The 23650-nt window shown below is 41.7% G+C and overlaps 1 protein-coding gene and 1 non-coding gene across 5 annotated transcripts in view; both read right to left on the bottom strand.

The window, feature by feature from the left end:
• The window catches only part of PPARGC1A (PPARG coactivator 1 alpha), a 716069-nt gene that overhangs the window by 631310 nt on the left and 61109 nt on the right, over positions 1 to 23650 (bottom strand). The window lies entirely within an intron of this gene.
• On the bottom strand, positions 21420 to 21526 carry LOC147370890 (U6 spliceosomal RNA). The gene has a single exon (XR_015166313.1). It is a non-coding gene; the product is annotated as a U6 spliceosomal RNA (small nuclear RNA).

Here is a 23650-nt window from a genome sequence, read left to right as displayed (position 1 = left end):
GAAATCAACTCTGAATATTCATTGGAAGGACTGATACTGAAACTGAAGTTCCAATACTTTGGCCATGTGATGCAAAGAGTCAACTCAATAGAAAAGACCCTGATGCTGGGAAAGACTGAAGGCAGGAGGACAGGGGGATGACAGAGGATGAGATGGTTGGATGGCATCACCAACTCAACAGATATGAGTTTGAGCAAGCTCCAGGAGATGGTAAAGGACAGGGAAGCCTGGCGGGCTGTCAGACAGTCGGACATGACTGAGCGACTGAACAACAATTTCCCTAATGGAAAACTTAAAATAAGAACCCTGAATATTTTCCTGCCCAGATTTGTCAGAATTTATTTTTAATAAAAGCTAAGAATCATTTGTAACTAATAGTATCAGTGCAATATACTTAGTAAAAAAAATTTGCCTCTCATTTATTAGACCCAAAGAACCATGGTGCCAGGCTGGTTTTAGATTATCATTTGCACACTTTACTGATGCTCATTTACATACAACAGTACCTGAAGATTGGTCATCACAAATAGTGTTGGGCTGCATAGAGGTAGGTTCCTTTGAGTTGGTCAATTTATTATACAACCCTAGATTCCAGTTCCTTGTGGTCTTCTCTTCCAAGGCTCCTCCAAAACACCAAATCTGTAAATGTGAATTGTCCTCAAGAAAAAATGTGGAATGATCTTCTCCAATGCAACTCCTGAGAACAGCAAGGTGCTTCTATTGTCAGAGCAGCATCTCCTTAGTTTGTGCATTATTTTATTAGGTGCTTTTAAACTACATTACAATCTGAACCTCATATCAAGCCTGGACTTTAAACAGGACAGATGTTATTGCTGCAAATCATGGAAGTCAAAATTGAGACTCAGACAGGTCATCCACAAATGACCCAATTTCATTACTTTTTATGGTTGAGTAATACTTCATTGTATATATGTACCACATCTTTATTCATATATCTGTCGATGGACACTTAGACTGTTTCCATGTCCTGGCTATTGTAAATAGTGCTGCGATAAACACTGGGGAGGGAGGTCCAAGAGGGAGAGGATATATATACACATATATTTGATTCACTTTGTTGTACAGCAGAAACTAACACAACACTGTAAAGCAATTATACTCCAATTAAAAAAAATAATAATCTTTCCCTGATGCTGGGAAAGATTGAGGGCAGGAGGAGAAGTGGGCAACAGAGGATGAGATGGTTGGATGGCATCACCAACTCAATAGACATGAGTTTGAGCAAACTCTGGGAGATACTGATGGACTGGGAAACCTGATGTGCTGCAGATCAAGGGGTTACAAAGAGTATGACACGACTGAGTGACTGAACAACACCAAAAAAAAATTAGACTCAGAGAGGTCACGACAGGATTTGCCTAAGGTGACACCATTGTAAGTAATAAGGATGGAAGGAAGCCCAAGTCTGGCTCCAAATGTTCTATTCACTCCATGCTTTCACATCATAAAAACACCATTTTTTTAAAAGTAACCACACCACTTTGCTCTTCATCTGCATTCTATCTTCTCTTTTTTGGCTCATAACTTGTTCTTCATTGATTCTCCAAGCTCCTAACACTGCTCCTAAATATCTCGCTATCTTTCTGTTAGTGCCCTGGAGATGAAGCAAGTTTCTAGAAGACTCAAACTTTGATCATTCCAGCGCTTTCTGAGGCTGAGCAGGGCAGATGCTGCTCAGGGGACCTTAGGGGGCAGGAGAGTGCTGTTCTCAGGTAAAGCCACAGGGGGCAGATGACTCAGGATGCAGCCATGCCTGGAATTCCTGGAACATCAGGCAAAGTGGATTGCTCCAGAACGATGGTGCAGTCCAAAGCTTTAGGGCAGGTGCAGAACCTTGGTGAAGGTGCAGAGGCAGCTAGGCATGGACAATGTGGCAGCTTATATGGGAGTTACAAACACAGAGTTCTACATTTGCTTCCACAGCCACCAAGCTGGGGAATGTTAGGTCAGTTGCTTCCCTTGTCTGTTAGATTGGGGGTGGGGGGCAACGTCTGATCTAGTCATCTCTAAGAACAGACACTGTTTATAAGCTGCTGTTGACTCACAACCTCTACAGTCTAGAGCTAAAGCACCCTGATAGTATTCTTACAGTGTGTTGAGTGCCTATGCAGATTAAAGGTGACAGAGACAGGGTTTACAAAATGCTCTCAATGGATAGAGAGCCAAGATGGCTATCTGTAGTGTGTCCTCTAATGGATAGGTGGTATCATTACAGCTTCCTCTACCTTGAAACAACAGGAGAATACATATCTTAGTATGGGTCTCAGGTTTTTCCCTCTGAGTCCTAACAATGCAGGATTCAGGAAGCCCTGGCAATCCTTTTAGAGGTCAAAGAGCACTGCATTCATTCCCATGGCTCGTGCTTCAAACATAGCACATGTAACTCTCCCTGTCACTTCTTTCTCTATGCCCTTCCTGGTTCTTCTGATTCCTTCATAGAAAGATACTCTATTTCAGCAATTAAAACACTGCAGAAGCACTATTTAAAATAGCTAGGACATGGAAGCAACCTAGATGTCCATTGGCAGATGAATGGATAAGGAAGTTGTGGTACATATACACAATGGAATATTATTCAGCTACAAAAGGGAACACATTTGAGTCAGTTCTAATGAGGTGGATGAAACTGAAGCCTATTATACAGAGTGAAGTCAGTCAGAAAGAGAAACACAAATACTGTATATTAAGGCATATATATGGAATTTAGAAAGACAGTAATGACAATCCTACATGCAGGGCAGCAAAAGAGACACAGATGTAAAGAACAGACTTTTAAACTCTTTAGGAGAAGGAGAGGGGTGATTTGAGAGAATAGCATTGAAACATATATATTACCATATGTAAAATAGATGACCAGTGCAAGTTCAACACATGAAGCAGGGCACCCAAAGCCAGTGCTCTGGGACAACCTGGAGGGATAAGGAGGGAAGGGAGGTGGGAAAGGGGTTCAGATGGGGGGACACATGTATACCCACAGCTGATTCATATTAATGTATGGCAAAAGCCAATACAACATTATAAAGTAAGTATCTGCCAATTAAAATAAATAAAATACTTTTTTTAAAAATGCTGCAGAAGAATGATATTAACTCAAACATGGAACTTGTGCAAATCCTATTCCCCATACAGTATGAAGAAGAGAGCTCTTCACTACCCACCACAATCAGAAAATGATACTCTCATATATCCCTTATTCCAGGACTGTCAGAGACATTATTTCTGCTTTATAATTAACAGGATCAATAACCTTAATATAAATGTTTAATGAACAGTTAAGAGAAACAAACCAAATTGCTCCCTGGACTTGGGGCATGAACAAAAATTCAGGAAGGTAAAATATAAATGGCTAATAAACAATAGAATAAAAATGTCAATTCATGCTAGTAATCAAAGAAGAATAAATTAAAACATGACATAATCTTAACTGACTGCCAATATTATAAAATTCATTATATTCAGTGCTGAAGAGAGTGACATAAGATAGGCATTTCCCTACTCTAGTGCACTCTAATTGGTATAATCATCCTGAAAACAATATATGCTATGCTATGCTCTGCTATGCTAAGTCGCTTCAGTCGTGTCTGACTCTGTGCGACCCTATAGATGGCAGCCCACCAGGCTCCCCCATCCCTGGGATTCTCCAGGCAAGAGTACTGGAGTGGGTTGCCATTTCCTTCTCCAATGCATGAAATTGAAAAGTGAAAGTGAAGTCGCTCAGTTGTGTCCGACTCTTTGCGACCTCATGGACTACAGCCTACCAGGCTCCTCCATCCATGGGATTTTCCAGGCAAGAGTACTGGAGTGGGGTGCCATTGCCTTCTCCAGAAAACAATATAGTAGAATATATTAAAAAGTCTCATTTGAACTCATATGCAAAAAACATGAGAAAATTATTAATGTACAATGGTCCTCTGATATCCATTCTTCCCTCCCTCTTTAAGAATAGAATTCCCAGTTTGTTTAGCTGGGCACATTTCCACTTGTAATAAAGATTATATATCCCAACATTCCTTGCAGCTAGGTGTGGTCCTGCCTAAGAAACAGAAATGAGAAATACAAATCCCAGGTAAAGAAATACTTCTTCAGCACTTATCCTTCCTTCCTACTGGTTAGAATTCAGCTGAACTTCATTTTACATATTGTAAAATGTAAAACTTCATTTTACATATTGTAAAATGTAAAACTTCATTTTACATATTGTAAAATGTAAAACTTCATTTTACATATTGTAAAATGTAAAACTTCATTTTACATATTGTAAAATGTAAAACTTCATTTTACATATTGTAAAATGTAAAACTTCATTTCACATATTGAGGTGGTTTGAGAATGGAAGTCACGTGTGGTGGGGCAACAAAATAGAAAGAGTTGGACCAACCACTTCCAAACATCTATAAATTCAGAAGACAAATTTCTATTTTGTTTAAGCTACTATAATTTGGAGTTTTACTTGCAGCCAATTCTAATCCCAAATAATTTATGTATTAATACCAAATGTACTGCAAATATTTGACTGAAAAAAAAAATAAGATACAGAACAGTGTGTAATACCTTACCACTGTATTATAAAGGAAAACAAAAACATTATATACATGGAACCTAGGTCCCTAATGAACCATTCCCTTCATATCCATACCCTTACATAGATTTTCCCCACATTGAATCTTAACCTGCCACATGACGTATTTAAACAAGGAGAACATGGGGAAAAGTGACTGTGCCAGTTCCTAGCCTAAGCATTAAGAAGGCCTGGCAGCTTCTGCCAAGATGTTTTTTGCAAATTAAAAATAAATAAATAAGTCCAACTATTTGCCTGCTTCGTTGCTTCAGTCATGTCCTACTCTTTGCAACTCCATGGACTGTAGCCTGCCAGGCTCCTTTGTCTATGGGATCTCCAGGCAAGAATACGAGTGGGTTGCCATGCCCTTCTCCAGGGGAACCTCCCAACCCAGGAATCAAACCTGTGTATCCTGTTATCTCCTGTGTTACAGGCAGATTCTTTACTGCTGAGCCACCGTGGAAGCCCAAATCCAGCTACAGAGGAACATGTACATGATGACATTTCCTTACTCACATATATTATATAGTACAATGACTGGAAAGTGCTCATATAGAAAGAAAATGATGGCATAAAATAATATTCATATGGAATGTCTATTCATATATAATGTCTATTTCGTAAAAATGCATAGAAAAAAGACGAATGAATTACATGAAGATTATTAATACTGCTTGTGCCTTCATGATAGAATAATGTTTAATTTATGGGTTTTCCTTTATTCTTTCCAAATTTCTTACAAAGAGCATGTTTTACTTTTAATTTTAATAATTCTATTTTCATTTCTAGACGTTCTACTTGGGCTCTTTAAAAATCTTCCTAGGTTTTTCAATAAACTTTTGATACAGAAGTCCCTCATCTGCAGTTTTGCTCTCCATGGTTTTAGTTATCCTGTCAAAAATATTGACTGAAAAATTTCAGAAATAAACAATTCATAAGTTTTAAACTTCATGCCTTTCTGAGTAGTCTGCTGAAATCTTGCACCATCCAGCTCCATCCTGCTCAGAATATGAATCATCCCTTTGCCCACCATATTCCCATTGTAAGGGATACCTGCTAATTAGTACAAGAAAAGCATAGTATATATAAGGTTCAATAATATTTGTAGCTTCAGGCATTCACTGGCGGGTCTTGGAATGTATTCCCCCATGGATAAGGAATGTCCTGGAGTGTATTAAAAAGTATAGACATCACTTTGCTGAAAAAGGTCTGTATGGTCAAAGCTATGGTTTTTCCAGCAGTCATGCATGGATGTGAATTTGGCTGAGCACCAAACAACTGATGCTTTGAACTCTGGTAATAGAGAAGATTCTTGAAAGTCTCTTGGACAGCAAGGAGATCAAACCAGTCAATCCTAAAATAAATCAACCCTGAATATTCATTGGAAGGACTGATGCTGAAGCCCCAATTCTTTGGCCACCTGATGCAAAGACCCAACTCATTGGAAAAGACCTTGATGCTGGGAAAGATTGCAGGCAGGAGGAGAATGGGATGACAGAGGATGAGATGGTTGGATTGCATCATCAACTCGATGGACATGAGTTTGCACAAACTCTGGGAGTTAGTGAAAGACAGGGAAGCCTGGCCTGCTGCAGTCCATGGGGTGACAAAGAGTCAGACATGACTGAGCTACTTGAACAACAACAAATGGATAATGGGGGATAACTGTTCCCTGGTGGCTCAGCAGTAAAGAATCTGCCTGCAATGCAGGAGCCATGGGAGATGTAGGTTCTATCTCTGGGTCAGGAAAATCCCTTGGAAGAGGACATAGCAACCGACTCCAGTATTCTTGCCTGGAGAACCCATGGACAGAGGAGCCTGGCGGGCTATAGTCCATAGGGTCGCAAAGAGTCGGACACAACTGAAGTGACTTAGCATGCATGCAGTTTGCTCTTTTCTCATGTTTTCAGTTCTATCATTTAATTGAACATCTTTAACTTATTTCTGAATATTTTTTCTGTATCATCACAGGTCCAATATTTGAAGTACTTAAAGATCTCACTCTGTTTGTTTTCTCCCTGACTCTTAAATACATAACATCTACATTTTTCATGTGTTTGTAACTCTGGATTGTGAGATAACTGCAGAGTACATCATGAGAAACGCTGGACTGGAAGAAGCACAAGCTGGAATCAAGATTGCTGGGAGAAATATCAATAACCTCAGATATGCGGATGACACCACCCTTATGGCAAAAAGTGAAGAGGAACTAAAAAGCCTCTTGATGAAAGTGAAAGAGGAGAGTGAAAAATTTGGCTTAAAGCTCAACATTCAGAAAACTAAGATCATGGCATCTGTTCCCACCACTTCATGGGAAATAGATGGGGAAACAATGGAAACAGTGTCAGATTTTATTTTGGGGGGCTCCAAAATCACTGCAGATGGTGATTGCAGCCATGAAATTAAAAGACGCTTACTCCTTGGAAGGAAAGTTATGTCCAACCTAGACAGCATATTAAAAAGCAGAGACATTACTTTGCCAACAAAGGTCCGTCTAGTCAAGGCTATGGTTTTTCCAGTGGTCATGTATGGATGTGAGAGTTGGACTGTGAAGAAAGCTGAGCGCCAAAGAATTGATGCTTTTGAACTGTGGTGTTGGAGAAGACTCTTGAGAGTCCCTTGGACTGCAAGGAGATCCAACAAGTCCATTCTAAAGGAGATCAGCCCTGGGTGTTCATTGGAAGGACTGATGCTGAAGCTGAAACTCCAATACTTTGGCCTCCTGATGTGAAGAGTTGACTCATTGTAAAATACCCTGATGCTGGGAGGGATTGGGGGCAGGAGGAGAAGGAGACGACAGAGGATGAGATGGCTGGATGGCATCACAGACTCGATGGACGTGAGTTTGGGTAAACTCCAGGAGTTGGTGATGGACAGGGTGGCCTGGCATGCTGCCATATGGGGTCACAAAGAGTCGGACACGACTGAGCGACTGAACTGAACTGAACAGAACCTGAAACTGTGAAGATGCCACAGGGTCTAGGATTAAGGTGCATTTCTCCAGAAAGCATTTACCCCACATCTTCCAGGCACTGAGGACCTCAATTTAAGATCACTCAGCAAGTCTAAATTCAGCTCCCAAAGCCAAAGGAGAGCAGGACTGTTGTTAAAATGTGGGGAAGAAGACATTTTTCCCCCCAGTGGGAGCTAAGTCTTTCTCTTGGCCAAAAGGAGGATTTTTTCCCTAACTCCCTTTTTCATGGAAAATGTTGTCCTTTGAGTGCCCAAGCTTCACAGTAGGTTCTCACTTTCACCTTCCCACATTACACCGGCCCAAAGACTGGTTTCTGGTCCCCAGCACAGTATGTCCTCATGTGCTAAGTCACTTCAGTGATGTCCAACTCTGTGATCCTGTGGATGGGGGCCCACTAGGCCCCACTGTCCATGGAATTCTCCAGGCAAGAATACTGCAGTGGGTTGCCATTTCCTCCTCCAGGCAATCTTCCCAACCCAGGGATCAAACCTGCATCTTCTGTGTCTCCTGCATTGGCAGGTGGCTTCTTTACCACTAGTGCCACCTGGAAAGCCCCAGTACAGTACTCAGAGCTTGAGAATCTAAGTTTCTGCTCTCAGCAAACACCCTCAGGGCAGAGTCTCAGTTTATGCTTTACACCCACTTTCCATCTCTCTCTTTATTTTTATGCCCTGGAAATTCTGCTCCCTTTCTTTGTAGATATCATTAGAAGATGTTAGTTATACTTTACCCATCATTCTTATTTGAGCAGGAAGATTTATTAGAGCATCTGGTCTACCCAACATGTAGCCAGAATTGGAAGTGTGGGCTGATATTACTTTCATGATCAAAAAAAAAAAAAAAAAGAAAGAAAGAAAATTTTAAGTACAAAAGAATCTATCCAATAAAATGGGGAGAGTCTTCCTTATTGACTATCCTGGAAACTTTCCTTACAAAGGAAGCTGCTAAAAATTATTTGGCACTGAGAGGTACCTCTAGGAAAATCCCTGTACCTCAATGAGACTGAAATTAACTGTTAATTCATTACTAACACAACGAGACATTATATAAAAATCAAGAACTTCCACAAGTAAGCAGGGTATAGGGGAATACCAAGGTGCCAGAACATAGTAGGCACTCATTACATAATTCTATTACAAACTGAAAAGACCTATGCCCACTAGGCAATATTTTGGAAATGGATACTAGCAGTTTTAATAATTTTATATTTATCGTATCTTATTTTTCTAAGCATACAGACATTTACACCAAAGGAATCTCTTAAAATGTTTTTGTTGCAATTCTTAAATATTCCAAAAGCTGAGATACATTTATCTCCCCTTCCTTCTGTTTTAACTATCGCTAAGCAACTGATATTTTCACAACATTTGCCTTAATTTGTAGGTGACTAACGTAACAGAAATCTTCATTTTATGCTCTAATGTGAGAATTAAATGAGATGAGTCAGGCAAAGCACATAGCAGTTAGCACATAGTAAGAACTTGTTATGATGATGGTGGGGAGGATGATGATAATGGTGATGATAATAATGATTTTTAAAAGCTTTCATGTGAATTTGAGGTAGATATACCAACTGACTGAAAACTAACATCAGTGCAAAACAAGTGGAGCATTCTTTGTTTTGGTCTTAAAACTCCAAGAGGGGCATGATTCAGGGTTGCTTACCTGTGTCTGGAGCATCTGAAAATGCATCAGGTGTAAGTAGACACTTAATAAATACCCCATATTTACGGTAATGTTAGTGTTGCTATGAGGGTATCACAGTCTCATGAGGGCAACTCATAAGCATTAGGTTTCAGGTTTCCCTGGTGGTTCCGTGGTAAAGAATTGCCTGTCAATGTGGGAGACACAAGTTTGATCCCTAATCCAGGAAGATCCCACATGCCATGGAGCAACTAAACCCACGCACCACAACAATTGAGCCTGTGCTCTGCCCAGGAGCCACAATTCCTGAGCCCATGTGCAACAACTACCGAAGCCCACACACCCTCCAGCCTGTCCTCTGCTACAAGAGAAGCCACTACAGTGAGAAACCCATGCACCACAACTAGAGATTAGCCCCAACTTGCTACGTCTAGAGAAATCCCAGGCAGCAAGGCCCAGGACAGCCAAAAATAAATAAATAAATTTTTAATTAGGTTTCAAATTTCTATCACAAGGCCAAGATGAACACAGGCACCAATGAGTCTGAGATCTCGGAAGAATGCCCACCAGCCAGTGTCCTAAGGCCCTGCTCCCTACTGCTCCAGAAAGAGAGACCCACACTCACCTTCAGAGCTGAGGGTGACGGTTATTATCTACTCTGCACATACTATTACCAGGAGCTGGGGGAGGGGCGATGGGGAGAGGTTAATCAATAGGTATAAAGTTCTAGTCAAGCAAGATGACTAAGCTCTAACAGACTAGTGGTCACCAAGGGGAAGGAGGTTGGGAAGGGATGAAGCAGGAGGTTTGGGTTAGCAGATGTAAGCTTTTATACATATAGAATGGATAAACAACAATGTCCTACTGTATAACACAGAGTATATTCAATACCTTTTGATAAACCAAAACGGAAAAGAATAGTAGAAAAAGAATATATATGTGTATAACTGACTCACTTTGCTGTCCAGCAGAAATTAACACAACATTGTAAGTCAACCATGCTTCAATTTAAAAACTTAAAACTGAACAAAATAAAAATTAAAAAATAAAAAGATGACTAAGCTCTAGAGAGCTCCTCTACAGCATTATACCTATAATCAATCATAACATATTACACACTTAAAAGTTTGTTAAGTGGGTAAATCTTAACTGTTCTTACTACTACAAAATAACAAATAAATAATTAAAATTTTAATTTGCTTTTTGTGGCCAAAATAATTAAATATAAACATTCAAGAGATTAAAGCATCAGTTAGAAAAAGGAATTTTTAAATACAGCTGAAATGTAAAAGGCTAACTGATTTCCAAGTTTAAATGATAGGAAGAAATTACAAAGAAAGAAGTACACACTGGATAACACAAAATTAAAATTTTTCACTTGAAAAAAAAATTTTACTAAGCACATACTGTGTGCCAAGCTTCATGCTTATTATCCCATCCCATCAGGGAAGGAGACAGTAGGAGTGGTTAAGCACACAAAACTCTGGGTTCTAACTGCCTGGGTCCAAACCCCAGGTCTGTCATTTGCCTTGAGCAAACCTAGTTAGTTAATCTCTCTAAGCCTCAAGCTTCCTGGTTTCAAACAGGTGTACCAGTAACAGCTAACTCAGAGCAGGTTGGGGATGGATGAATTGGTATATGGGAGGTGCCTTGAACACAGTAAACGTTCTTTAAGTCTTAGCTATTATTACCCCTACTTTTCAGATGAAGAAACTGGGGTTGACAGCAGTCAAATTACTTAGCTCATAAGAAATAGAGCTGGGACTTGAACTCAGGCAGCCTGACTTCAGACACTTGACATAAGGCAGAAACTTGACATACAGCACCCTCTCTCCATAGCATCTCTGAAGCCTCTTCCTTAAATATAAGTGGTCTCACCCCGCCAGCCAAGGGCAGGACTGTTAAACAGAACTGTTTGGTTGAGAGGGGACAGAATAGACCAAAAGAAGACCTGTCCTAATGGCCTGCCCGCCTCATGACCAGCCTCAGCCCAGCACAGTTTTTCAACAGACGATATAGACAAATAGCAGACAGGTGGAAAGAGGACACAAGCCTCTTGGACTCAACATCTGCGGCTGTGTTCTGATCCCCTGGCCACAGAAAGGACAGCCAAGAATGAGAAGCAGGAGCAAATATGTCCTCCCCATCCATGCATATGCCATTTGAGAGCCCAACCAACAATAACATCCACTGTGTTATAAACACTTCCCGATGTGGCAGGTACTGAGCTTGCTACTTACCAGAAACTTCATCTGATCTCCATGACAACCTGCTGAGGCAGGTGCTGTCATGGTGCCCGCTCTGCAAATTAGGAACTTGAGGATTCGTGAAATGAAGTAAATTGCCCATAGTCAGTGGGTCATAATCCACCTCACTACACTCTGATGTAGACCGAATGTTTGTGACCCCGCCCCCAAGATTCATATGCTGAAACCTGATGGCATTTGGGCCTTTGGGAGGTTGTAAGGATGGAGTCCTCAAGAGTGAGGTTGTAAGAGAGCTCCCTCATCCCTCCTGCCAAGTGAGGACTCACTTGGAAAGGCTGTCCATGAACTCGGAAGTGGGCTCTTAGCAAACATCCCACCTGACAGTGCCTTGATCTTAAATTTCCCAGCCTCCAGAACTGGAAGAAACAAACGTCTGTTGCTGACTCTCCTCTCTGACAGGGCACACCAGGGATGATGACCAGAATAAAGCGGCTCAGGTCACAGCCACAGTGAGCTTCCTTTCCCCAAGGACTGGACAGAGCCAAAGACTCCAAAATCTGAGCTCAGCTCCCCCTCTGCTCTGCACTCACTAAGGAACCACTAGGCTGGTTGTTTCGAAACAACTACCGTTTACTGAAAAATTACTGTGTGCTCCATGTTGTACTTGGTGTTAGACCATAAGCCCAGTAAGGGCAGGAACAGGGTCTGTCATATTCACCAATGTATTCCCAGAACCAGTACAGAGCCTGGCTCTCAGTGGGAGCTGACAAAATATTTGTAGAATAAATAAATAAATAAACGATGGATGGGTGGATGGATGAAAATATTATCTCTAATCCTTATAATCATTCTGTAAAGTATATTTTAATTTTCTGTATGTAGGGAGAGAAATCAGTTTCAGAGATACTGTATTCCTGTTCAAGACCACACAGTTTCTGAGTTATAACTAAGGCTCAAAACCAGCATCTCTAGCTCCCAAATCATAGTCTTTCCTCTGTTATTTCTTTTTTCCCCAAAGGAGACAATGCTACTCTCCTACCTCACAGGGCTTTTACGAAGGTCACATGGATAAAGTGTAGGAATATGTTTTGCCAACTCTGCACTTGAAAAGGTTGATAACTAATTTTTAACATAAAATCAAAAGCCTAAAGCCAAAACAGCACAACTTAAATGAATTTTAAGCAGTGAGAAGAAAGGAGTTATATTTGAGGGACAAGTGAACTGTCACTAGCTTGGAAGTCAACCCATACTGCAGGCGTATCTCCATCTTCTCAGGAGGTGGGCGATGGGCAGAAACCCAGATTTGGAATTGTAGAGTTGCAAAGTTATGCAAAGGGCACCCAAACAACCTTCCACCCAATGTGGGACCCTCAACAGATTGTCACCTCAATTGTGATGGAACAAGTAGGTGACGGCATCACACCAGGAAGAGGTATACTGGGGGCGGGGCCCAGAGCCCACTTTATATACTCAGCCTGCTGCATACAATCCTTTCCCGGAAGGTCTCCTGCGCCAGAGCTGTTTTTAGATTCCTGGATGATCTGTCTAACCTATAGCTTCCATGGTTAAATCAAGTGATTTAATTACACTTCTGCAGTAAAGTAGAATTTAGCAACACCTTATATCTAAGTGTTCAACACCATGATTATCTCTCAATTTATTTCTTACAGTAGCCTTATCCTCATTTTCTTAAGAAGAAGAACCTATATTCAGCATGAGGGCTTCCCTGGTGGCTCAGGCAGTAAAGAATCCACCTGCAATGCAGGAGACCTGGCTTTGATCCCTGGGTCTGATCCCTGGGTCGGGAAGATGCCCTGGAGAAGGGAATGGCTACTCCACTCTGGTGTTCTTGCCTGGAGAATTCCATGGACAGAGCAGCCTGGCAGGCTACAGTCCATAGGGTCGCAAAGAACTGGATATTCAGCATAGAAATTTGCTCAACAAAATCAGAAAATTGAAGCCCACGTGCCAAAGTGAAGGCTAGATAGACTTCTACATTCACACTCTTTATCCCCCAAAAGATAGCTTAAAACAGATCAGAAAACAGAACACAACTGAATAAAATAATATCTACAAAAGCCTTTTAAAGAATACAAGCAGAATATCAGCCTACAGTGGCTAACAGAGTAAAAATCTCTCGTGAGTCTCCAAATCCTAAATCATCAGGATTGGGGGCCTACAGGAGATAATCTTTTTTGAAAAAGCTGAAAAATTACCAACTTTCTTTTAAAGCTGAAAAATTGAGGCAAGGGAAAAATGAAAAGATTATTTTAAAAACAAGTGCAAGAATGATACTCCCAGGGCAATGTACCCACATCCCTGGTCTCTGCCAGATTCAGCAGAGGGAACAACTCAAAGCTTTCTTTGCCCAAAGCTGGTAACTTAAGTGAGCAACTTGGGCATAAGGATGTGGGCCATACCCAGTCTGATGAAGCAGACTTACCTTGATGGAATACAGGCTTGTGTTGTCAGATGTTAAGATATGTTTTAAAAAGAAGCCAGAAGTCCTTTCTTTTGAGGGGTGGAAGATGCAGGGGTAAAACTTTCTGATTTTTCAAAGACAAATTAAAAGGTTTGGCCAACACCTCTAAGCTGCCAATTTGCAACAGCAACCTTTCCCCTCCTGAGTGACATCATGGTACCCCAAACAAGCCCAAACGAGACTCTGAAGACCTGTTCTCAATCTTTCCTTCTTCAGCTGAGCACACTTTCAAAAACTTCTCTGAGCCTCAGTTTCCTCATATGCAAAATGGACCTAATGGACCTAATACCTTATTTATTTCACATAATTTTCCCCATGAATCAAATAAAATAAGCTTTTCAAAAGTAAAGGCCATTCATGTTTATGTCCCCAGGGCCTATGTTCATTCAAAATAAAATTTTAAAATATATTAAAAGTTTGTTGAACTAAAAAGCATATTGAAAACAGTGAAGCATCCATCAAGTGTCATGTCACACTAAATACGTCGTCAAAATATTTAAAACTGTATAGAAAGTTTCTGTGTCATTTCCCCCTAAATTAATGTATTTTCCCCTTACCCCGCCCCCCGCAAAGCTCTCCCAACAAAAGCAATTGACAATATCTGTTTAGTAACTTAAAGAGAAAGAGAGAGAGAAAGGGAGGGAGCTTTTATGCAAATTTGATTTCCCTATAATAATCTAGAGCTATTCTGCTAGAAGGAATTATCTCTGCAGGCTGGCAGCTGTGGTAGGCAGTGAATTAAAAATGGCTCTGTATATGGGAAAATCTGTTCTATAATCAGTGCTATTCTTGGAGGGGACATCAATCTATTCCAGCTCCCAAGATGCTCCACTCGTGTGAATGACATACAAGCATGAGGTAGAAACTCTCATTACATCATGGCTGAGGATGCTGCCCCACCGGAGACTTTGCACCACCACTCTAAAGATAGATGGAGTGGGACCTAATGGTGGCTTCCAACCAGTCAGTGTAGCCAATCACCTTAATTTAGGTAAAAAACATGAAGCGAAAAGACAAATCTTTCAACAGTGATATATTCAACTCAACTCCAGCGAACTGGCCAGTCTGAGGGTCATTGTTTCTGCCTCTTTTCTTCCCTCCTTCCTTCCTTCCTCCTTCCCTTTTTCCTTTCTCCTTCCTTCCTCTCTTTCTTCCTCTTCCTTCCTGCAGATCTCATATAAGCCTCTATTCCTGAGTCATAAGACACCAACCCAGGAAATACTACTAAGGACTCTGTCCATGGGAAAGGCACATGGACAAAAAGTATTTTAAAAATAAGCAACCACCACAGTGCTCTACATAAAACGTCCTCGTGCTGTTAATGAGATAACTGCTTGGTCATTAAAAACGCTGTATCCCTGAGTGGCTAATTTAACTCGGAGTCTCTACAGGCCAGGTTCAGCCCTTAACCCCAAGAAAAGAAATTAGGCAGCAGATGGATTAAAGCCATTATATGCCTCAGAGTGAAGCCTATCTCCTTCATCAGACCATGGAAACTTCCTGGTAGTCTGTGCCTCAGTCTTACACCTGAGGCCGCCTCCTTCTTTCCCTGAGTCAAACAGCACCCTCATTGTGTCTGCTTGGGAGTGATGTCAGTATATCAAAACATTAAATTGTGGGTGTGTCTGCATGTGTGCTTGTGTCTCTCTTTATAATCAGGTGTGAACTCACCTTGATTTAAGTCATTTCGTGCCCTTCAAAATAACCAAGAGCCATGCCCAGGAATGTAAAGAAATTGTATCTTCTAAATTGGAACTAGTCTCTCCCTTTCAGGCACTGTTAAGAAATTGGCTTTATCAACATGCATGACTGGTGAGCCCAGAGACCCACACAGCTTGGGTGCATTTATGACCACTGGGGTGTGGTCTCCAGATGGGGAATCCTCCAGGGAGGGCAGAGCTGGCCCCCAACGGCGCACGGGTGCCTGCCTGAGAGCGTGGAGGACAACCTCTCCAAGGTGACAGAGCGCGGACTCTGCTTTAGACCACGTGAGACTGGGCAGCCGCACCAAGACGGCTCTAAATAGCTCCACAGAGATGCAGGAAATGCTGCTGTGTCCTTCAGGAATGGTTCCCTGGAGAAAGTGAAGCGTTCCCGCTACCCAACAGTGCCGTTCAGGGCTCGGTCATCCGGTCCTTGCAGTTCATTCTCAGAAGCCATTTCCCTATGTTTTTCTTGAATTCTGTTCTTCTGAGGCTTTTTTCCCCCCCAACACAGCAGCCCTAGATACCCAGCATATCGGCCATGCATCTGTCTGTTAGCCAAACTCCACTGCCTCTGAAGCTCCAGAAGTTTCCAAACTCCCGACAAACCGCACCAAAGCTGCCTACATTATCACTTCGGTAGGAAAGCAAACTGGGTGGCACGGCAGGGTTAATTTAAAAGACAGCTGCATCTGTTTTGCTCATTACTCTTCATGTATAAACTGCAAATTGCATTTGAAAATATTTTCTTTAAAATAAAATTGTCGTTTCTGAGCCTCCTGCTGGCACCCAGTGTCTGGGTAAAGCAAGTAACACAAATGTAAAGCAGGGTGACATCCCGGCATCCTTTGCGGAGGTAGCAGGCCACGCCCTCCTGACCCTACTGCACAATGAATAATGCAAAAGAGGGAAATGTTATTGTTCAATAAATCATTCTCCTGCACTAGGAAGCTGGGGCAGAATTTGCCTCACAAGCCTCAAGACTCAATGACTCTGGATGTCAAATGGAGGCAACTGAATGTGTGACTTCCTCATTTTGCCCTCCTATAAGACCTCGTTCCCTTTCTCAGAAATCCCGCAAATGAGGATGAATCCCTTTTGTGATTGAGAATTAATCAGAAAGCATTCACTGCCTGGATGTCAGGCACTAGGAGTATGGTGTCTCAGTTTCCTTCTCTGGAAAATGGGGATGCTCATAACACCTCCTTTATAGGGCTGTTATGAAAAATAAATCAGCCCTATAAAAAAAATAAATGTTATGAAAACTTAATTCATAGAAAGAATCTGATATGATGTCCAGCTCATGGTTCAGTTCAGTTCAGTTCAGTCGCTCAGTCGTGTCCGACTCTTTGCGACCCCATGAATCGCAGCACGCCAGGCCTCCCTGTCCATTACCACCTCCCAGAGTTCACTCAGACTCACGTCCATCGAGTCAGTGATGCCATCCAGCCATCTCATCCTCTGTCGTCCCCTTCTCCTCCTGCCCCAAATCCCTCCCAGCATCAGAGTCTTTTCCAGTGAGTCAACTCTTCACATGAGGTGGCCAAAGTACTGGAGTTTCAGCTTTAGCATCATTCCTTCCAAAGAAATCCCAGGGCTGATCTCCTTCAGAATGGACTGGTTGGATCTCCTTGCAGTCCAAGGGACTCTCAAGAGTCTTCTCCAACACCACAGTTCAAAAGCATCAATTCTTCGGCGCTCAGCCTTCTTCACAGTCCAACTCTCACATCCATACATGACCACTGGAAAAACCATAGCCTTGACTAAACAGACTTTGTTGGCAAAGTAATGTCTCTGCTTTTCAATATGCAGATATCTAGGTTGGTCATAACTTTTCTTCCAAGGAGTAAGCGTCTTTTAATTTCATGGCTGCAGTCACCATGGTTAGCTCAGGGTAGATGCAGAGATATAGAAATGTAGACACTACATTTCCTGAAACTGCAAAACATGAGGCAACTACTTAAAAACTTTTCCTAAAAAGGCACAATTGGAGTAAGGTGCTCTGGATTTAACACCTGATCCCACAAGTCAATTTCAACATCGCCAAAGAGATAAAACTGATTTGCACCTCCTGGTGTGACGCAACAAGTACACATCACCACCTCGGAAATGTTAAACCTAAACTTGATCAAGCTTCTGTACCTAACAGTTTCCAAGAGAAAAATAAAAGAGAAAGAGGAACATCGGGGTCTGTAAGCAGCAAAATTCAGACTGTAGTAAATTTAATAGGACAAATTACCTGCCTCTTCAACAAATAAATTTCAAGCAAAGAGTAAAAAGAGAGGGAGTATCTTTGATTAAAAGAAACATAAAAGTCCATAAAATGTGGAACTCATTTGATCCTCATTTGATTCTCGTTTGCATTGAACAAACCAAATGTAAAATACCAGTAGTTCAAATGGGTCCATTTGAACACTGACTGGATATTTGTGATATCCAGGAATTATTCTTAATTTTTTTAGCATCTCTTCCCATTGAGAGGTAGAGTCTAAATCCCTTCCATTAATCCTGGGGTAGCCCCAGTGACTCCCTTCTTCAATGGAATGTGATGGAAGCATGACCGTAAGCTCTGAGACTAGGTCATAAGAGCCTTAAAGCTTCTACTCAAATGTCTTGAACTCTTGCTCTTGGGACATTCCTTCTTGGAACCCAGCAGCCATACTAGGAGAAGCCCAAGCCACATTGAGAGACCATCAAAAGGAACTAAAATCAGCAGTGCCACCTGAGTTCCCCGCGGACGGTCCTATGAGTGAGCCCTCTTGCAAATCCAGCCCAGATGTATCTTCAGATGCATTAGAGACCTGCCCAGCTAAACCCAGTGAACCCACAGAACTGTGGAGAGAATAATAAACTATAGTTTTAAAGCATTAAGTTTAGAAGAGGTTTGTTATACGGAAAAAAAAAAAATCAGAAAACATTATCTCTTAGAGACATATCCTTAAGTATTTACAGAAGAAATAATATGATACTTAGGATTTTTCATTTAATCCAGTTGAGGTGGGGGAAAGAGCTAAAACAAGCTCGCCCATGTGCTGCTAATTATTAAAACTGAAAACTTGGATCATAGGGAGCAATTATACTCTTCTTTCTGCTCTTGAATGTTTTCAAAATGTTTTCTAATGAAAAAATTTTTAAGAGCTCTGGATTTATCCAGACTATGTTTCAAGACTACTGGGAAAAAGAATATTAGCTATTAGGTGATTCTGTGTAGTAGGCATCACAGATGTCATTTAAATGCGTAGTATTAATAAGTTCATTGTTACCTGTCCAACTACAGGATGTCCATCTCTCAGAAGGCAGCAAATAGAGTTGAAAGAACCTGGAGTCAAGAGTGGAACGCAAACCGTAGCTCCATCTCCTTCTGGGAGTCCTTGGGCCTGTTCATCAAAACCTCTGGGCTTCACTGCTTTATTTGCAAACACTTTTCTCCTGACCAAGTTGCCCCATTCTTAAACACTTAAACACAGTTAAAGGGACAATGTACCCTATTAAATGCTATAAAAGTATAGATATTATTGTTGCCAGCTGTAATGGAAAAGAAATCATTTATTCTCAAGGCTTTGAGAATATTATATCAGTACAGATTATCTGCGGAGAAGGCAATGGCACCCCACTCCAGTACTCTTGCCTGGAAAATCCCGTGGATGGAGGAGCCTGGTGGGCTGCAGTCCATGGGGTCGCTAGAGTCAGACACGACTGAGCGACTTCACTTTCACTTCTCACTTTCATGCACTGGAGAAGGAAATGGCAACCCACTCCAGTGTTCTTGCCTGCAGAATCCCAGGGACGGGGGAGCCTGGTGGGCTACCGTCTATGGGGTCGCACAGAGTCGGACGCGACTGAAGCGACTTAGCAGCAGCAGCAGCAGCAGCAGCACAGATTATCTGCCTACCAGTATAAATTTCTGTTCTTTTATTACATCACATTCAAGAGCTGGACAGACCTTTCTTCACACTGGAGAATGCATTCGGAATGGCCTGGTTAAAAGAGAAGCCATGCAGGGTATGTAAGGTTCATTTAGGTGGTGGGGCGCATCTTGAAGAGATATGCACTCATTGCCCAGGGCATCAGAAATGTGGTGCTATGTTTGGAGCAGAAAATCAGGTGTACAGCAAAGAAGAGGTCAGCCAAATTGCTTCTTGCTATGGGCAACTCCACAGAGCATCCTGCAGTGTGGGCAGCTCAGAAACAATTTCAGAATACTTGATTATTCTCCGAAACAACACCGAAGAGGCTAACAAGTCATTCGGTTCAGTCACTCAGTCGTGTCTGACTCTGCGACCGCATGGACTTCAGTACGCCAGGCTTCCCTGTCCATCACCAACTCCAGGAGCCTACTCAAACTCATGTCCATCATGCCAGTGATGTCATCCAACCATCTCATCCTCTGTCATCCCCTTCTCCTCCTGCCTTGAATCTCTCCCAGCATCAGGGTCTTTTCCAATGAGTCAGTTCTTCACATCAGGTGGCCAAAGTATTGGAGTTTGAGCTTCAGCATCATTAACTTCCCTAATACATCAATCCACAAATATCTATGCTGCTATCTTGAGAACCAGAATTCTATGTACATCTCTCTTTACAAAGTGAGTATTTTTTGCATGCATGCTGAGTTGTGTCCGATTCTTTGTGACCCTATGGACTGTAGCCCGCCAGGCCCCTCTGCCATGGAATTCTTGAGGCAAGAACACTGACGTGGGTTGTCATTTCCTCCTTCAGGGGATCTTTCTGACCCAGGGGTCAAACCATGTCTTCTGCATTGGCAGGCAGATTCTTTACCACTGAGACACTACACGGGAAGCACACATAGGGAGTATGGAGGAAACAGAACTGTAACTGAGGCAGACTCCTCCATTAACTTGCCTTTTCATTTCAATAATCTGTTACTATTGAAATAAATGTGGGAAAAATTAACAAAGTCTAACTGAAAAAGGTGACTTAAATCCACACATTTGCCAATAGCTCATAACTTTCTAATAAAATATAACAACATGTTCAGTTCAGTTCAGTTCAGTCGCTCAGTCGTGTCCGACTCTTTGCAACCCCATGAATCGCAGCACGCCAGGCCTCCCTGTCCCTCACTGACAGAGTTCACTCAGACTCACGTCCATCGAGTCGGTGACGCCATCCAACCATCTCATCCTCTGTCGTCCCCTTTTCCTCCTGCCCCCAATCCCTCCCAGCATCAGGGTCTTTTCCAATGAGTCAGCTCTTCACATGAGGTGGCCAAAGTATTGGACTTTCAGCTTTAGCATCAGTACTTGTTGCTGCCGCTGCTGCTGCTAAGTCGATTCAGTCGTGTCCGACTCTGTGCGACAGGTAGTATCAAACAGCAATAAGACCAAATGTCAGTAGAAGACAATTCTTTGCCTTTTTTCCTCGGCAAGATTTGAAGCTTCATGAAGGTAAATTCCTCATGTGTTTAGCTTCCCTATGGCACTAATTGAAATGACTTAGACTAGCATCCTCCAAACAGCATCTGTAGACTCCCACAGACCCTAATGTTATTGGTGTTGGATTGGTTAATGGTCTCTGAAGTCATGCATGTGTCTGGGAAATGCTGAGTTGAATAACCTTAATCACGTTTTGCATTTGGTGGTAGTTTTTTATTTTTTATTTTTTTTTTTGGTTGTTGTTCAGATGCCTTTAATTTTATTTTTTATTTTTATTATTATTATTATTTTACTTTACAATATCGTATTGGTTTTGCCATACATCAACATGCATCCACCACAGGTGTACACGTGTTCCCCATCCTGAACCCCCCCTCCCACCTCCCTTCCCATACCATCCCTCTGTGTCATCCCAGTGCACCAGCCCCAAGCTTCCTGTAAAAAATATGGAACGCTTCACGAATTTGTGTGTCATCCTCGTGCAGGGGCCATGCTAATCTTCTCTGTATCATTCCAACTTTAGTATATGTGCTGCCGAAGCAAGCACGGTGGTAGTTTTTTAATGACAAGCCTTGGGACAGTCACTCTCAGAAAGCCATGCTAGGAGAGGCCCAAGACACATGGAGAGACCATGTGCAGAAACTAGTCAACAGCCCCACCTGAGTTCCTAGAACCCAGAAGTCAATGCCTCCACTGTGCATTTCCAGGAGGTACCCAGAAACGTTTCATTCTGGAAACCTCTCTCCAGACTCCTGTTACTCAGAACATTTCAAAGGGAAGAAGGGAGCTGACTTCTATTCAGTAACTAGCTTTGTGGTAGCAACTCCTGTTTCCTTAGTGCTTTACAACTAACTCAACAGATCACTGGGCTATGAGTTAGATTGAGCAGATATCATTAACCTTATTTTTTAATAGACTTTATTTTTCACAGCTGTTTTAGATTCACAGCAACATTGAGCAGAGAAATCCTATATACTCCCTATCTCTACAGGCTTACACAGGACACCCCCTATTCCAATATCAACGGGGTGGAAACTTCATTACATTAGATGAACTGACTGATACATCATAACCACTCAAAGTCCATAGTTTACATTAGGGTTCACTCTTAATATTATATATTCTCTGGGTCTTGATAAATGTACACTGGCATGTATCTACCATTGTAATAGCATACAGAATAATTCTCAGGCCTAAAACCCCTCTGTGCGTCATCTGCTCGCTCTCCTCTAACCCTGACAACCACCTGTCTTTTCACCGTCTCCATGGTTTTGCCTTTTCCAGAAAGTCATATAGTTGGAATCACACAGTATGTACACCTTCCACACTGGCTTCTTTCGTATAGCAAAGTCACTTACTGTTCCTCCATATCTTTTCATAGCTTGATGGCTCAACTCTTTTTAGCACTAAATAATATTCTATTACCTGGATGTACTACAGTTTATTTATCCATTCACCAAGTGAAGGACATCTTGGTTGCTTCCAAGTTTGGGCAACTATGAATAAAGCTGCTATAAACATCATATACAGGGTTTTTTGTTGTGTAGGTGTAGATATAAGTTTTCAAATCATTTGAGAAAATACCAAAAACCGTGACTTGCTAGATTGTATGGCAAGAATATGTTTTGTAAGAACCTGCCAAAGTGTCTTCTTAAATAGCTGTACCATTTTGCATTCTCACCAGTAGTGAGTGAGAGTTCTTGTTGCCCCACATCGTCTCAGTGCATGTTTTCTTGCTCAGTCGTGTCCAACTCTTTGCGACTCCATGGACTGTAGCCCACCAGGCTCCTCTGTCCACGGAATTTTCCAGACAAGAATACTGATGTGGGTAGTCATTCCCTTCTCCGGGGTATCTTCCAACCCAGAGATCAAACCCACATCTCCTGCACTGGTAGGTAGATTCTTTACCATCTGAGCCACCCAGGAAGCCCACATCCTCTCTAGCAGGTGGTATCATTTAACCTGATTTTTTTTTAATGAAGAAACTGAGTCTAGACTCCAAATGAAGTGACTGGAACCAAGCACAAGTCCAATCCTTGTGCTTTTTCTAATTCATTAGAGCAGGAGTCTAAAAGCTAACCCCCAGAGCCAAATCCCACCCACCATCTGTTACTCCACTGCCTGTGAGCTAAGAATTATTTTCACATTTTCAAATAATGAGAGGAAAAGAAAAAAGAAAAAGAAGAATACCATGATCTGTGAAAATTATACGGAATTCTAATTTCAGTGTCTATTTAATAAAGTTTTATTGATACACAGTCACACCTGTTGTTTTTCCACTATCTGTGGCTGCTTTTGCACCTTGCCAGCAGAGTCAAGTAGTTGCCAGAGAGAGAATGGCCTGCAGAGCCTAAAATATTTACTAGCTGGCCTCTTACAGAAAAAAATTTGCCAATCTCTGCCCAGAAGAATCAGACCCAATTACAAGTATCATGTCTCTTAAGACAGTCAGGGAAAAAAAAAAGCAGTCGGGAAAACAAGTGATTAAAGCATATCCAGTGACACAGGAAAAAAAAAAGCCAATCAGGCTTTGTAAAGGTTTTCTATCAACAAACTCAAAAATTTATTCAAAAATAGTTTCTATATGCAGCTCTCCTCCCCACAGAACTCCCTTGCTACTTCTTCCAGACATTTTAGCCTTGTTTGGGCAGTGATGCTACAAGTAGAAAGT

Source organism: Bos grunniens, chromosome 6, assembly GCF_055505025.1.
Source record: "Bos grunniens cultivar Pamir isolate PY7600 chromosome 6, Bosgru_T2T1.0, whole genome shotgun sequence".
NCBI classification, from domain to species: domain Eukaryota; kingdom Metazoa; phylum Chordata; class Mammalia; order Artiodactyla; family Bovidae; genus Bos; species Bos grunniens.
Note: the sequence above shows the minus strand (reverse complement) of the source record. Positions and strands in the feature narration are given on the sequence as shown.